This window comes from Ahaetulla prasina, chromosome 1 (genome assembly GCF_028640845.1).
Source record: "Ahaetulla prasina isolate Xishuangbanna chromosome 1, ASM2864084v1, whole genome shotgun sequence".
In the NCBI taxonomy this organism is placed as follows: Eukaryota; Metazoa; Chordata; class Lepidosauria; order Squamata; family Colubridae; genus Ahaetulla; species Ahaetulla prasina.
Genome location: NC_080539.1, coordinates 85,106,118 through 85,123,268, shown reverse-complemented (window position 1 = coordinate 85,123,268; position 17,151 = coordinate 85,106,118).

The window sequence follows — 17,151 nt, the reverse complement described above, 5'->3', positions numbered from 1 at the left end:
AAGCCCCTCTGTGAGTCACAATTGTCTGCGCTTCGGCTGTGCTGCTATCTACGGGCAGCTGTTGATAGGCTTGGGCCAAGTCTAGCTTGGCAAAAACTTGCCCTTGCCCCATTGAGTGCAGTAAGTGCTGTACCACGGGCAGGTAAGCACTCTTTGCAACGCTTTGTTAAGCGTTGCCTTGTAGTCAGCGCAAATCCGGACCGACCCGTCCGGTTTGACTGGGGTGACTATAGGGTCTCCCACTTAGCATGGTCAACTGGCACTAGAATTCCCTGGTTTACTAGCTTGTCCAGTTCGGTCAATCCTGGGCTTTAGGCGACGGGACCCTCCTAGCCTTTAGGCGGATAGGGGCAACTTGGGGTCTAAGTTAAAGAGATAGGGGTCCCGTGTACTTGCCCAGGCAGTCTCTGGCGTCCCCAAATTCTTTCATGAGTGCGTCTTTGAGGGCGACTTCGTTTCTGAAGATTCCAGTCACTCCCATGCCCAATGCTCGGAACCAGTCCAGTCCCAACAAGCTTGGCAGGGTCCCATCCGCCATGGTGATGGGCAGAGTTTTCTTGTACTGTCCATACTCGACGTGGACGGACGTTACCCCTCGAACAGGGATGCGATTCCCTTGGTAGTCTTGTACCTTTAATTTCTGTGGTTGCAGCTTGCGCTTTGCGATGGCGGGTAAGGCTCTCACGAGAGTGTCCCAGGACATGATCGTGATCGATGAGCCGGTGTCCACCTCCAATCGGCACGGCACCCCCTCAATCTTTGCCTTTGTAAAGATTTTTTTCTCTAGGCGTGTTGATGCGTGACCCACTCTCACGACAGTCTGATTCAACTTCGCGCCTTTTTTAAACTGACCACTCACGGGCCGCTTCGCCGTTCCCGCGCTCTGATTGGTCGGTTTGAATTTTTGGCGGGAAGGTTGGGGAGCTCGACAGACCTGTGCTAGGTGTCCCTTCCTTTCGCATCGCCGACAAGTTGCATCTTTAAATCTGCATTGTTGTCGTTGGTGTTGCCCTCCGCAACTCGCGCAGTCACCCGGTCTTCTTTCTCCGGCCTCCCGGTGTGGAAGACTCCTTCCTCCTCCTCACCGTCCGATTCGGCCTGGACCTCTTCATTGTGGACCGGGGTTGATTTCGCACCAGCCGTTGGTGCGACCTGCTTTTGTAGGGTTTCCGCCGCTTGGGTAGACATCTCGTGAGCCCTGGCTTCGTCCAAGGCGTTTGCCAGCGTTAGGTTGCTTTTAGACAGCAGCCGCCTCCGCAAACGGATGTCCCTGACCCCGCGGATGAGTTGCTCCAGCAATGCCTCATCCAAGTCTCGGTACTCGCAATGTTTTGAGGCTTTCCTCAGGGCGGCCATGTATGCGCTGATGGACTCGCCCTCTTGCTGTCGGCGCTCCCCGAATTCGAACCGTTGCACATACTTGGATGGCATTGGTGCAAAATGGGCTTTCAGTAAAATCTGCAGGGTTTGCCACGGTACCGACTGTACCGGCGTTGGCTCAGCCAGAGATTCTGCGGTGTCGAAAACTTCTGGACCGCAGTGGCTCGTTTCCTGTTGTCTGAAACTCCTTGCAGTTCGTTCGCCTCGAGGAAACACTCGAAACGAGCCATGTATGACCCCCATTTTTCCTTAGCTGGGTCGAATGGCGCTGGCGGTGTGTAGCCGGACATCGCTGCTTTCCGCCCCTTGTTTGCTGGGTTCGCGTCTTCCTGGTGAGTTCAGCTCTTTTCCTGGCGCTCCTAGCCTCGAGATCCCATCCTCGTCGCCAGTGTTAAATTCGGGCAATAACGAGGCAGGAGACCAGGATAGTGACAACAGCTCTTTACTATATGGTGAACCCGGCAGCCAGCGCTGGGAAAAACCTCTCTTTATATACAGTTTAACCGGGGACTTCAACCAATCAGCAACGTGCTATTTTCCCGCCAAAACTTTTAAAGATACATTACACAACCCACTACTGAATAGGAGATGTGGACTACAACTTCCATTGTTCTTTGCCATGCCCAAACAATCCAAAGCAAATAGAAGCTGAAACGCAGAACATTTCTATGATGCTACATTCCCTTTCCCCACTTTTGAAACTAACAATCTGGTACAAATCTGATATCAGAGACAGAAAGGAGAAAATTTCAGCTTTCCCAGGATAGTCTTTCAATTGCATCCTTGAGCAAGGGATTTACAAAATCTTACTAGCTGGCATTCATTAAGAACACCCCATTATCTCCTGTGGATTAGAGGAAGACAAAAGGTTCTTGTTGCAGTTTGCTATTTAATCATTTCGCAAGTTAACGAAGTTGTTATCATATTCATATGTCATAGTCAAGAAGGTCACTGTCACTATTCCTTTGGTGATGTTTGGCTCCAAATGACATGAGGGATGCAGCTATGTTCTTTGCAGTTCTAAGGAAATGATTTCCCCTTGGTTTTTTTTTTAATCTCTCCTGTCTAATCTACAAACTTGCTCTTCCTAAATAAAAGGTATTAATCAGGCCCAACCTTACTTAAGCTTCTTATCCCTGACAAGGTCAGCAGTGTGCTTCTGCCTTCTATTCTTTAGGTTGTGTTTCTCTTCGAATCTATTCATTCCAAACCTTTCTTCTAACAATTTATTTTTTTATTTTGTCACACAGTATATATAAGCATAAGCATGAAATAACTATACAATATATAAGCATATATATGAGTATGTAATAACTATATTAATTGGATATAATGAAATAGATGCATAGCCCAATTTCCGAATAATATTTCATGATCCATTGTGTGGCCTAAAAGTTTTTAATGAGCTGCAAAACTCTTCAGTGGCTTTGTTGCCGAACACTAGGATGGCTTCTTTTCTGGAAATTATTATTGAACATTATTCTTTCTGTGTCTTTCCTACAGGCTCTGAGAAATTAACTCATATCCAAATCTCAAAGTGGAAGGATCTTCTTCTCTTATCTGAGTTTATCACCAATATATTACAATGATGAAGTTGGTCAATTAAAACCATTATGGGAGCTTTTCATTAACATCTATAGCACATTGCAATACTGGAATCAGTGTGTAGAACTGTTATGGCCCGGCAGCTGCCAGCAGAGCTGGCAGCAGACTCTGACAATGAGGAGGTTGGGGAGGAACTTGGGCCAGTTCTGAAGTCTGGGGAAGGCTCTGATGGATGCTCTGTGTCGGACGCAGAAATAGAACCAGTGCCATCTGACATTTCCCAGCCACCAGAGAGGCAGCTGCCTTGGGAGGCTGATATGAATGATGAGGAAGAACAGCTGGGGCCTATTCCAGATGCACGTATGCGCAGAGCAGTTAGGAGAAGTGAGCAATGGAGGACAAGGTGTCGACTCAGGAAGCAAACCACACGTGGACTCTGAGTGGATGCTCCCTGACTGGGGAATAAATAGAAGGAAAGAGGAGTGGTTGTCGTAGGAGACAGCAGTTCATATTTCTGAAGATTTTGCTCATTGTGTTTTGTGCTACAAAGACTGCTTGCCAGAACTTAATTTGCAGCCTTTCAGCTGGGAAGGCATAGCCTTGCAATTATTGCAAGGAACTGATAAGGTCTGTTACTGCTGTTAACTACTTGAAGGACTATTGCCTGGACTTTTTGGTGGGCAAATGCAATTAATTCACAAGAGGTAAATAAAGAGGGGGTTTTCGTGACAAGGAGTCTGTTTCTTGCTTCTGCTAAGGCTGGTCAGAACAAGAACATACAGTCCTGAACGCTGCATCCCAGGAAACATTGCAAAATGGACAGGATCATTGGGGATCTCTACACCAAGAATTGTCTCTTAAGAGTACAAACCACTGTTTTAGTTTGTCCTGGGCCATTGCTCTGTACTCCAATATTACTATATAATTTCCTCAGTGGTGGGATTCAAATAATTTAACAACCGGTTCTCTGCCCTAATGATTTCTTCCAACAATCAGTTCACCAAACTGTTCAGAAAGTTAACAACCTGTTCTCCCGAAGTGGTGCGAACTGGTTGAATCCCACCACTGAATTTCCTCCTGTTCCAGTGTCTGTGGCTGTGAATGTTCCGAACTGATATTCGGAAGCAGCAATGTTCTGACAGGAGTTCTAAAATTGAAATGAAATTTAGATAAGGTATTCAAGGTACTCTTGAATTTGCTATTTAATAACTTGGGGACAGAATACATTCTCTCTGAAAATGAGGCTCGATAGTTTGAGAGTATTGCTCAAGACAATTCTGTTACTTGTTTGCCAAAGTTAAACAATCTGTACAGGAAAAAGATGGTATTAGCACATTTTGGAAAGGCCCACCATTTACAAAGTTTTTAAGTTGCTAGGAAAAACACCTTGAGACCCATCCAAAGCCTACTGAGGCCCAAAGACCCAACATGCTGGCCAATTGTTGGTAGATAGGGAAAAAACCAGAAAGAAAAGAGAGAGAATAGAATGGAACACAATTGTAAACCTGCTGTTGAGCCCAAAGACTAAACAGGAATTCAGCATGCATCAGTATATAACAGCAACTAACGCCACTGATATATTGTCCCTCATAGACAATCCTTTGTCTGATATAAGGCAAAAAATCATGAGATCATAGGAGGTTACCCTCCCCTCTCCCCATAATACATAGTAAATTTTCTTTTTGGAGTTTATGTGTCTCCTTCACAATAAGTATTTCCTTTTCAAATTCTGGGACTGGCTCTCAGTGAGTTTTAGAGGAAAGGCGTTGTTCAACCTTGTCTTCATTTATGAGGATTGTTTTCCACATGGGACAGTAGGAAAGCATTTACCACTTATGATCCGCCATCTCCCCAGCTTCTACTTCAAGGAAGAGCTAGAATCATGCCAAACCAAGTGTCCAACTTAATGCTTTGGGCACACTTTGCTTACGAATCTCTGCAGCAATGTCCTCCAATAATACAGGGTGATGGAAATTGTAATCCTAAACATCTGGAGTGCATCTGTTTGCCTCTTCTTTGCTAGCCAAGAATGCTTACTGTAATTATTACCCTATGCCATGTCTTGATAACTCGGCAAGGTTATGAATGCTGCCATTCTTTAAAAGGAAAACAAAAGCTGACAGTTACTTTTTGAAATCCTGCTAAGGGAGTAGGGATCTCAGCTGTAAATAACCTTGGCTCTTGTTTTCAAATCTGCAAGTTAAGCCCCACTGTAGCACCATGCTTAATTAATGTAACTGGTGATGTATGGATCTGTGCCAAAGGTATCAAAATTTTTCTCCTAACTGGTGTGTCCTCCAGCTGCTATATCCAGAGGGCTGGCTAGAAATATAGGCAGGCATTGCAGTCCAGCACATCAGCTGGAGGGCATCCAATTGGATGCGGGTGTCTTGCGTCATGTCTTCCAACAATTGGAACCATCTTCTCCTCTCTTTTACCCCATTAACCATTTGAAATACATTTCCTGCAGCTGATTTAATAAAAAAAAACAACTTAACCTCAGTTTTGTATTGCCATAGAAACCATTATCTGCTTTTCTGTTCAGCAAGCCCTTCTGCCTAGCTGATGCTCTTCATCAGTTCGTTTACAACCTACCTTGTGCCTCATCATGCGGTTCCAATTCCCCAGCTTTTTTTTTTTTTTTACACCACAATAGCGGCAAAAAATGTTTATTCCATAATCCTCTCCCATTGAGTGCCTTTATCTTTGTAACTGTCAACATCCCTTGGCAAATTTTCTTCTAACTTTGGGGGAAAAGACGAAAGGGAAGGAATGTGGGGGGGGGGAGGAAAATCTGGGGATGTTTCTCTTTGTGCACCTTTGCAAAAGGAAATTGGTCTCAGGACTATGAGAGAACATTCCAGTTGAATAGCGGACCGATTGGCTAGAATAAAAATATGCAATTTAATGCAGGTATTCCTGATTTAACAATTAAATAAAGTAATTAGGACTGGAATTTTGCTCCCTAAGTGACATGGCCGTAAATTTAAACAAATCGCGTGACCACGCTGCCTAATGATGGCAAGTCTGACATTCCCATTGCCATGGTTAAACAAATCCCACGTCATCATTACACACGAAATGTTCATATGGTTGCCATCTGAAAACTCCTGCTAGTTTCTCCATTGACTCTGTTTGCTGGAAGCCAGCAATGAAGGTTGCAAACACCAATTGCGTGTCTCTGAAGCACTACAATATTTATAAATAGGAGGACCAGTCATAATACCATTCAGTGCCATTGTAAATCAATCAGTCAATCATCACAGTACAGCTGAAAGGGACCTTGGAGATCTTCTACTTCAATCCCCTGTTCAAGCAAGAGACCCTATACAATTTGAGACAAGTGGCTGTCCAGTCTCTTCTTAAAAACCTCCAGTGATGAAGTGCCCACAACTTCTAAAGGTAAGTGGTTCTACTGGTTAGAATAGAATAACAGAGTTGGAAGGGACCTTGGAGTTCTTCTAGTCCAACCCCCTGCTTAGGCAGGAAACCTTATATCATTTCAGACAAATGGTTATCCAATCTCTTCTTAAAAACTTCCAGTGTTGGAGCATTTATAACTTCTGGAGGCAAGTTGTTCCACTGGTTAATTGTTCTCGCCATTAGGAAGTTTCTCCTTAATTCCAGGTTGCTTCTCTCCTTGATTAAATTTGAACAGTTTATTTATTTATTTATTTACCGAATGAGTGATCATTAAACGAGGACCAACTGTATGATACTTCTCCTTTGCATTAATTTTACTTCAATGTTATTTCAATGCTCAGTCTGCTCATAACTAACATACAATTATCCCTGACAAAAACCAGGGAAGTTGAACAACTTGTTCAATATTATGGCTGGCAGGGAGCAAAGATGAAACTGTAGCTTGGCAAACCTAAAACTAGCATGCTGACTGGGCACCAGAGTTTTATTTTCCTTCGCTCTCCCTTCCAGATCTGGTAATCAGACAGCTTCATTTGCCCTCAGTGATGCATTGGCAATGTTAGAGAGTGAGTGATATAATCACATCACATCACATATTTGTGATGCGATTCCTGACAGACTGGGATCTCTCAATGAGAAAACTTCTAAAGTAATACAAAAGGAGCTGAAAGAGTAGCATATCTGGTCAACAGTCATTGCCAACAAATCATACTTATGCCTAGATATAGAGATATATAGAGAGAGATTCAGAAATGTAGAAGCCCAAAAACGTGTCCAAGGCCAAACTCAGGAGACGATGAGTTCTAGTCCTGTCTTAGGCATGAAAGCCAATTGGGTGACTTTGGGCCAGTCACTCTCTCTTAGTCCCAAAGGTGCTTTTTCAAGAAGCAACTGGGCTTTCTGGGTTTTCTTTGAAGAGGTTTTGCTTCTCATCCACATAGCTTCTTCAGTTCTGAAGAAGCTTCTGTCTTGAAAGACCACCTTTGGGACAGCCATGACCTGGATGACTAAGAATCTCCACAGACACTCTCTCTTAGCTTGACCTACTTCACAGGTTTGTTGTTGTGGGGAAAACAGGAGGAGGAAGAAGTATTGTAGATATATTCGCCACCTTATATAAAAATAATAGGAGCAGGATAATGATAAATAAATATTTACAGGCATATATAAATCTTTCTGAAATTGAAGTTGATAAAATCTGGCAGGTTATTGCTTTCTTTGGTAAGAACAATAGAATGGAAGAAAAACTCATATATGAATGCTGCATTGAAACAAATTTTTTATTTATTTATTTTATTTATTTATTTGTCACAACATTATATATAAGCATAAGCATGAGATAACTATACAATATATAAACATATATATAATCATAAGTGTGTAATAACTATATGAAATTGGATACAATCAAAGGGAACATTAGGACAGGAACGGTAGGCACGTTGGTGCTCTTATGCACGCACCTTATGGGGTGAGGTCAATAATAGATAGTTTTTGGTTAAAGCTTGTCCTTTTATAAACAAAACATACTCAAGGGGCACATTATATGGCCTTTCCTTTCCCCTACATTTTACTCTTTGTTAACCTGGCGCTCTCTGAATGCATTGGACATGAATTCCTACCATTCTCAGCTAATATGGAAGTAGTGTTGTTTGAGAAGGATCAGAGATACAGTTCAACACACCTAGAGAGGAGATAAGTTCAGGCACCCATTAGATAATAGCCAAGTGGACTTTTGTGGTTACTATGTACTGTCGTGGCTATTTTGGTGGGCCAATGCATTTTTCTACAGGCGTAGAAAAGGACTACCTGTAGAAAAATGCATTGGACATGAATTCCTACCATTCTCAGCTAATATGGAAGTAGTGTTGTTTGAGAAGGATCAGAGATACAGTTCAACACACCTAGAGAGGAGATAAGTTCAGGCACCCATTAGATAATAGCCAAGTGGACTTTTGTGGTTACTATGTACTGTCCAAGTTGGAAATCGTGTGAGCATATCAGACTTACGACATCACTTTCCATTCAGTCATTAAGGAAGTCACTGTGGTCATTAAGCAAAATATCATGTGATTGCAACTTATGGTTTTATACTTCTGTGTCCTCCATTAACTCTGTTGGTTGTGAACTGCTTGGAAAGCATGCAAACAGTGAATGCCGGACACTGTGGTTTTCGTAAATGTGAGGACTGGTCACAAAGCTTTTTTTTTTACACCATTGTAATTTTGAATAGTCACTAAACGAGGCAATCAGTAAGTAAGGACATACTGTATTTTATTTTCAAGAACAACTTTCCAAATACAGCACATGTCCTTTGCATCAACACATTTCTACTTCACAGCTGTGCAACTGCAGTTAGATTACTGTTAGGGGAACCATAGAAGTAGTTTTCTTGCATCAATGCTAAAATATATGACGTTTTAGATCCCTTCCATAATCTGTGTAGATTCTTTCTGTATGATTCTGTATAACCAAGTCTTGATTCCCCACATCTTTTTAGTGCGTGTTTAAAAATGAAAGAGGGATTGTATATTTAATTAATAAAATGCAGGGCAGCACCCCAGACGGAGGTGGAATAGCATAAAAGATGCCATAAGCATCTTAAAAATGGGGAAAGGATTCATTTCTTAATTTCTAGTGAGAAGAACCAAATGGATGAACCAACTAGCAGACAAGATCCCAATGGACCTTCTTGTCATCCTCCAAAGAAGCAATCGAAAGGAAAAATCCATTTCCTTTCCTGCTTCATTGATCTTGATAAGCATAGCAATAGTCTAGCCTTGGCTTGGCTTCTTCTCTGTTAAAAATGTGTTCATAATTGTAAATATGATTGGAAGCCCGTCTGATTTCTTGTATTGTGTCCTTTTCGGTGCCTTTTCCCCCTCAGAGCTACAGACAAGCACTGTAATCTCTTCTGAGTATCTAGCTATTAAGATGAACCGAAACACTAATATCGCCTGACAGTTTTATCTTCTCTTCAGCCAGTTTCTACCTGTATGAAGGAGCCGTGTCAGATTCAGTGAATGATGCCACCATCTTATCCAACAATTTGTGCTAAAAGAGCCATAAAAACCGAAAAGTACAGAGCAGACAGAAGCAAGCGTTGTTTGCAAAGGGATTCCCCCCGCCCCAGAGAATGGCCCATGACAGGTAAACTGGAGAAGCACAGCTACTGTTCTGCAACATTTCATAGCTCTCTGCGTGGAGATATCATGATAAGTGTAACCACAAACCTGATGACAGTTTAGAGAAGTGCTGGCTAGAGAATTTTGCCTGCCTTTTCCCTACAAGTTTGCATTCAATTTGAAGAAAGAGATTTATTATTTATTTAGCATATGGCACAAATGTTAAAATGTACATCACAATTACACTTTCAATTAGCAAATATGAAATGACTAGCTGAATACCCGTGTTCCGCTATGAAACTATGTTATGGGGGTTGATAAATTGACACTTAGAGTTTGAAAATTAATGAGTAGTTACAATCGGCCTCTCCTCTCCCCTTCTCTCCCTCAGCCTTGCCCCACAGAAATGTCTCCTATCCTATCCCCTTCTCTTCCTCGGGCTTTCTATCCCCTTTCTCCATAAGGCTTGTCCCACAGAAGCCTGTCCTATGCTTATCCCATTCTCTCCAGAGTTATTTTCAAGTTGGGAGGGGGAGTAGAACGTCTAACTAATGAGCATCAGAGCGTGTTATAATAATATAGGAAATACTAATGCTCTGATGGTCATTTCAAAAAATCCTTTCTTAGTGAGCACCTAGAAGCCAAGAGAAATATATGTGGCAAATTTCAAGTTTGTAGGCTTTACGGTTCTGGAGATTTTGTGATTAATGTGTGAATGGTTTTTGCTTTTATATATATAGATTTACACTATTTACAACTTCGAAAGTAGACTATTTATAAATTCAATATATGATGGAGTCGCAGACTCTGGGGTTTCCCTGATATGCACTCTGAGGCTGTAGTGGGTTTCAATTTAGTTTGCTACTGGTTCGCTTGTGCCCGCTCGTGCTCGCACTTGATGCTTCCGCACATGCGCAGAAGTGTCTGGATAGGTGGGCGGAGCCTCCCGCCACTGCCACTACCAGTTTTCCCAATCCGGGATAAACCGGTAGCAACCCACCACTGCTCTGTGGGCACAGTTCCACAATATATTGCACTGTGTCCCCTGGGCCAGAGGTCTCCAACCTTGGTCCCTTTAAGACTTGTGGACTTCAATTCCCAGAGTTCCTCAGCCAGCTTTGCTGGCTGAGGGACTCTGGGAGTTGGTCCACAAGTCTTAAAGGGACCAAGGTTGGAGACCCCTGCCCTGGGCAATGACACAGAGTTGGTGTCAGTTCTGTCATCTTCACTATGCTTCGCTTTCCTTGCTAGCATAAATGGAGTGGAAGCAATTTGGGGGAGTTGTGCAGGAGGGAAGAAGGAAGATGTATGGGTGGAGGGAATGGCACTGACAAGAACCAGACATGTTAAACTGGATTGATCCAAGGAGGCCTGGCCTGGGAAAGAATGCGAAGCCATTTGAAGACTCGCTTGACATCAAAGCCTCAACCAACAATTGTCATAGATAAAACAACATATCTTGAAGAAAATATATATATATATAAGTAAAAAAAAATATGCATCAACTATATTAATTGGATATAATGAAGGGAACAATAGGACAGGAACGGTAAGCACTATTGTGCTCTTATGCACGCCCCTTAGTCCTCTTAGGAATGGGGTGAGGTCAATAGTAGACAGTTTTTGGCTTCTGGGTGGCGCCACCTTTCTCGCTGGGTGCTAATTTATGGCACTCTGCATTGAATATGGTAAAAGCCGGATTTAACAACTGATCCCAGCTTCATTTCTCTCTCTGGTTGAAAGAGAGAGACAGAGCAAGGGGGAGGAATTGGGTAGATTCCCCTAGGGGCTTTGTTTTTGTAATACAAAGTCCTGAACAGTCGAATCCCCTTATTTACCCCTCCCCCACCTCCAGTATTCTCTGCGCTCCTGAAAAAGCAGGAAAAGAGGAAGGTGTCCACTTCTGCTAGCAATTGATTTCTTTTTGTGGATACAAAAAGCAGGCGGAACGAGTGTGAGGAACAATTATTGGTTTGCAAGTATTTTTGATTTTCTGACTTCCGCCCCCCCTTCAGTTTCGTTTTAGAGAAACTGAAAGCAGAGCGATACATCAAAGGGAGCTTTGCTGTTGAATCGAAACTGAATGGAGATTTTATCTTATTGTGTTTGACTGTGGACTGTTGGATTATATTACGCTGTTTAAGTACTTTACAAGGGGATTCTCAGCAGGAATTTTGTTATGGAGGTTCTTTCAGAAGAATGGATTCGTGACTTTATACAGGACTACACAGAAAGTATGTATTTAATTATTCAAAAATACGAATTGATAAAAAATGGGGACGTTTTGGATGAGAGTTTGGAGCAAATTAACCAGTGCAATTATTCGGAAAATGGAATGGAGGACATACAAATAAAAGTGGATAAATATGAAGATTTGATCGTGAAGAAACAAGGTGATCTAAAGAAGTTTTCTTTAAATAGTTTGGATGAGCTGCCTGAATTTTGGGTACAAGAGATTGTACCTCAAAAGGAAAAGACTCACAAGCTTAATGTTTCCCAAGAGTTCTCTTTTGGACTGATGGAATATCGGCAGTAATTTTTGGATTTCTGGACATAAGGAATTACTAGGAAATATTGTGATTGACTTTTTAAAAGGAGCAACGAAGGAAAGACAGAGATTAATGCACCAAAAAAAATGGCAAGAGACAAAAGTATTATTCTTGAAACAAGGTTTTTTTAAAATATTAATAGACAAAAATATTAGTGTCCCCGAAAGACAATTTGTGATTATAAGAGACTAGATATTTGGATATACTGGATTTTGATGAGGAAGGACTAAAGTTGAATAGATATTGTAATTAATTAAATAATATTGTAATTTTCTCTATTGAAATTTTATAAATTTTATAATCTGTTGTATTGAATTTTAAATAGAATATTCTTGAAAGATCTTATGTAAGAAAGACTTGGGGGGGAAATTATATGGTTATATGGTTATAGAAGCTATAAGGGAGATATTCTCTGAACTGGATTGGATTTTTATGCTTTAGCTGGTTTTAAATATTTTAGGATTAATTTGTTCTACTGATTTATATATTTTATTACTGTTTATTGTTAATTTTTTGAAGGATTTGGTTATGTAAGGAGGAAGTCAGAGCTAGAGAGGGAGAATTGGTATAATAGTTTGGGGAAAATTTTTTTTAGCATATGTTTGTTTTATTTTTAACTATACCTTGTGTTTGTTCCGGGAAGCCAGGGGGGGAGGGGGGAGGGGGTTTGTGAAGGGAGAGGGGTTGGGGGGAAAGGGGGAAAAAATTTTTTTTGTAAAACTTTTTGAATAAAAAAAAAATAGTAGACAGTTTTTGGTTGAAGATTTTGGGATTTTGAGTAGAGACTATGGAGTCAGGTAATGAGTTCCAAGCATTAACAACTCTGTTACAGAAGTCGTATTTTCTGCAATCACGTTTGAAGTGGTTGACATTTAGCTTGAATATATTTTTTGCTCTTGTAATATTGCGATTGAAGCTGAAGTAGTCTTTTATAGGAAGGATATTGCAATAGATGATTTTTGTGTTAAACACAGGTCATGTCGAAGTCGACGGAGTTGTAAGTTTTCTAATCCCAGGATTTGTTGGAATATCTGTTGGTATAAGGTATTTTGTTGTTTTCGGAGGAGTGAAGAACTCTTCTAGTAAAATATTTCTGGACTCGTTCTATTGTATTTATGTCAGAGATGTGGTATGGGTTCCAGACAGATGAGCTGTATTCAAGAATAGGTCTGGCAAATGTTTTGTATGCTCTAGTTAGTAGTGTAGAGTTTTTAGAAAAGAAGCTGCGTAAAATTAGGTGACCCCACCCTGTCAAAGACCTTGGAGTTTTCATATCAAATGACCTAAATGCTAAACTGCATTTAGCAGTCTACACTGCAACTACATAGCAAAAAAGGCTCTAAGAGTTGTAAACCTAATTTTGCGTAGCTTCTTTTCCAAAAACACTACACTACTAACCAGAGCATATAAAACATTTGCTAGGCCAATTCTTGAATACAGCTCGCCTGTCTGGAACCACACCACATTTCTGACATCAATAAAATTAAATGTGTCCAGAAATATTTTACAAGAAGAGTTCTCCACTCCTCTGAAAACAACAAAATACCTTATCCCACCAGACTTGAAATTCTAGGCTTAGAAAACTTAGAACTCCGTCGCCTTCGACAAGACCTAAGTTTAACTCATAGAATCATCTATTGTAATGTCCTTCCTGTTAAAGACTACTTCAGCTTCAATTGCAATAATACAAGAGCAACCAATAGATTCAAACTTAATGTTAACTGCTTTAATCTAGATTGCAAAAAATATGACTTCTGTAACAGAGTTATCAGTGCTTGGAACACATTACCTGACTCTGTGATCTCTTCCCATAATCCCAAAAGCTTTAACCAAACACTTTCTACTATTGACCTCACCCCATTCCTAAAAGGATTATAAGGGGCGTGCATAAGAGCACAAACGTGCCTGCCTACCATTCCTGTCCTATTGTTTGCTTGTTTCTTTTCTTTTTTTCTTCTTATATATATATATGCTTATACTTCCTTATATTACCTCATATATATGTTTATATACTATATAATCTTTTTATGTGATGCTTATATATAATGTTGTGACAAAATAAATAAATAAAAATAAATAAAAATAAAAGCTGTTCCAAAAACATTGTACCAGGATGCTATTGGACACTGACAATCTGCTCAAGGTGGGAGGGCCACAGAAAGGGAAAACATGTAACTTTTGTATGGGTTCTAGCCTTGCTTTTGCTGCAACCACTCATCCTTAGTAAAAGAACCTATCACTTCAATCAAATGGAGTCAATGGTCTTTCTTTTCAAGGGACCTAGCTGGGGTAGGTCTGTTAGTCGGTTAATTCTTCCACAGTGGCAGCCAGACAATCCTTGTGATCTCCTGGCTTAAAGCACATCACTATGAGAATGAAGAATGAGAAATTCAGATGGATGAAGTGCAGCTACCCTTGCACTTATTTACTTACAAGGTTGTTCCTAGGTGTGTGTGAGTATCTCATGCTGTATAAAAAACTCTCCTGTGATCTGCCTCCTCTAGGGCTCTTCACACTTAAATTAAACCTCATGGGAAGACGTTAAAAGGAAGCACCTTTCATTAGTAAAAAGATGGTTGGTCTAGTGGAAACCCTCCTCTTGGAGGAAGAGAAATTGTTCATGCAATTTCTGAGCAAACGAATTGCATGTGGGTCCTTTGTGTGGACAATCTATGTTCTGCCTGAACTCTGATTCCCCCCCCCACTTCCCTTGATATTCGTAGCATCTGTAGCTACAGGATGCCTGGCCATAGCTTGGTATTTTTGAATAAGCAACATAAGAATAAAAATAAACCGTGCCTTCAGATGAAGCAATGTTGCCAGTGCTTTATATCACATCATGAGTCTCCTTACACAGCAGCGACAATACAGTACTTACAGAGATGTGTTGAGGTTGGAGTGAGATTGACAATTCGCAGCATTGCATTTATGCAAGTGCCTGAATAAACATTTGCTTGGGATTAGATTATGTTGTCTGTATTTGGGGGAGAAACATCCTTATTATAACAACTGCATTAAATATTTTTAGAAACCCAGGGTCCGAGGAGTTGTTTCCTGCACTGATACAACATTCATGCCCACTAGGCTTGTGCTTAATGAATATTACAACAAAATGTGATAAAGAAATGTGATGGCTTCTTTCTGCATGCCCTATCAGTGATTTTCGCATAACCACTCCCGAGGCATAGTGAAAGAAGAATTATGGGGTTTGGTAATGTCTCTGAATGATAAATATGTCTAGGCATTATGCAGAAACCAATTCTGACTAGCAAAACTTGCTTTACCAAGATTTATTTTTTCTTTGGGAGTTTCCAGGGTTCTCTAATAAAAGATGAAATATATCCCCAAATATTATCTTTTTTTTTCTTGTTGGATGCTACAAAGCAACATCTTTTGTATACTGCATGCTCTAACTTTTTGATGGACTTGAATTGCTGCCAATGTATAATTGGCCTTTCTTTTTTTGAATTATGCACATTGATTAGATTTATAACAGATATTTGCACAGATGACAAGGTTTCCATCTCAATTGTTTTATGAAGGCTCCCATACTGTATCTTAAAATTTTATCAGAACTGTCCAGGAGGTTTGGACTTCAATTATCGTCAGCCCCAGACAACACGATCATAGCATTGGTAATCTAGAAATATCTGCAGAGATTGTTTATACAAACAGGATTTACAATGACATCATAGTAGTTCCCTCCATAATGTTTCTGTGGGACACTATAATGAGAAAATGGCCCATGATAACTTAAACATTTCTGCATTGCGTTGCATTGCGTTGCGTTGCGTTGCATTATTGTATTGCTTAATGAGAATCAAATTTCACCTCAGATGTTACTGCTTTTCTTTCCCTCCATGAAAGGTTGTGGAAGTCTGGAAAAAGAATGGAAGGGTGAATAGACATAAACAATCTAATAACAGAGGACAAGTTGGTTGACAAAATGTCTCATAAACAACAAGTTAGCCTAGGTGATCAGAAACCTGGGAAGAAGCATTTCAACTCATTCAGAAGTTTACTATAAATGAGAATGGAAAATTCATATTGCAAGATTTTCTATTTGTCCAGTACTAGTATTCAAAATATCCTGTAGAAATTGGTGTAACTCTTGCTTCCTTGATTTAGCACCCTGTGTGGGGTATGGCACTCACCTGTTCAGTAGCTGCATTGCGCCTGATGGAATTTATGCCAAGATCACAAACAGTTAAGAGCCATCTTTTTTTAATTATTATTATTAGCCACCCGGGGAGAAATATAACAGAGAACAGAGTTGGAAGGGATCTTGGAAGTCTTCTAGTCTAATCCCCTGTTTAGGCATTTCTTATAACATTTCAGACTAATGGTTGACAATCTCTTCCTAAAAACCTGTAGTGTTGAAACACCCATAACTTCAGGATGCAAGTCATTCCACTGATCAATTGTTCTAACTATCAGGAAATTTCTCCTTACTTTAGGTTGTTTCTCTCCTTGATTAGTTTCCATCCATTGCTTCTTGTCCTGCTTTCGGGTGTTTTGGAGAATAGGTTGACCTCCTTCTTTTTTGTGGCAGCCCCTGAGATACTGGTACACTGCTATCATGTCACCCCTTCTTTTCATTAAACTAGACATACCCAATTCCTGCAACCATTCTTCATATGCTTTAGCCTCCAGTCCCCTCATCGTCTTTGTTGCTTTTCTCTGCACTTTTTCCAGAGTCCCAACACCTTTTTTATATCTCACTGAGAACGCTCAAGTGATGCATAGAGATAGATGCCAACATGCTATAATGTTGGATTTGGATCACAGAGTCTTACGTTCAAACTCAATATCAGCCATGGAAACTAACTGGGTGGTGATAAGCCAATCACCTCTGTCAATCCCTCTAATCTCACTGGAAATGGCATAAATATAGAGAAGTCAAAGAAGGCATTGGCATAGAGAAGTCAAAGAAGGCATTGGCATAGAGAAGTCAAAGAAGGCATTGGCAACTCTTTTGGGGCCTACAAGCGCAGGGGATCTTGTTGGGTTATCTGTTGCAGTTCTTGCCATATGCCTTCCTGCCACCTGACTGTGGAATAGAACTACCAGATCTGAATTGCAAAAATATGAATGATTGCTAGATGAGCAAACATTATTTTCAACTATAG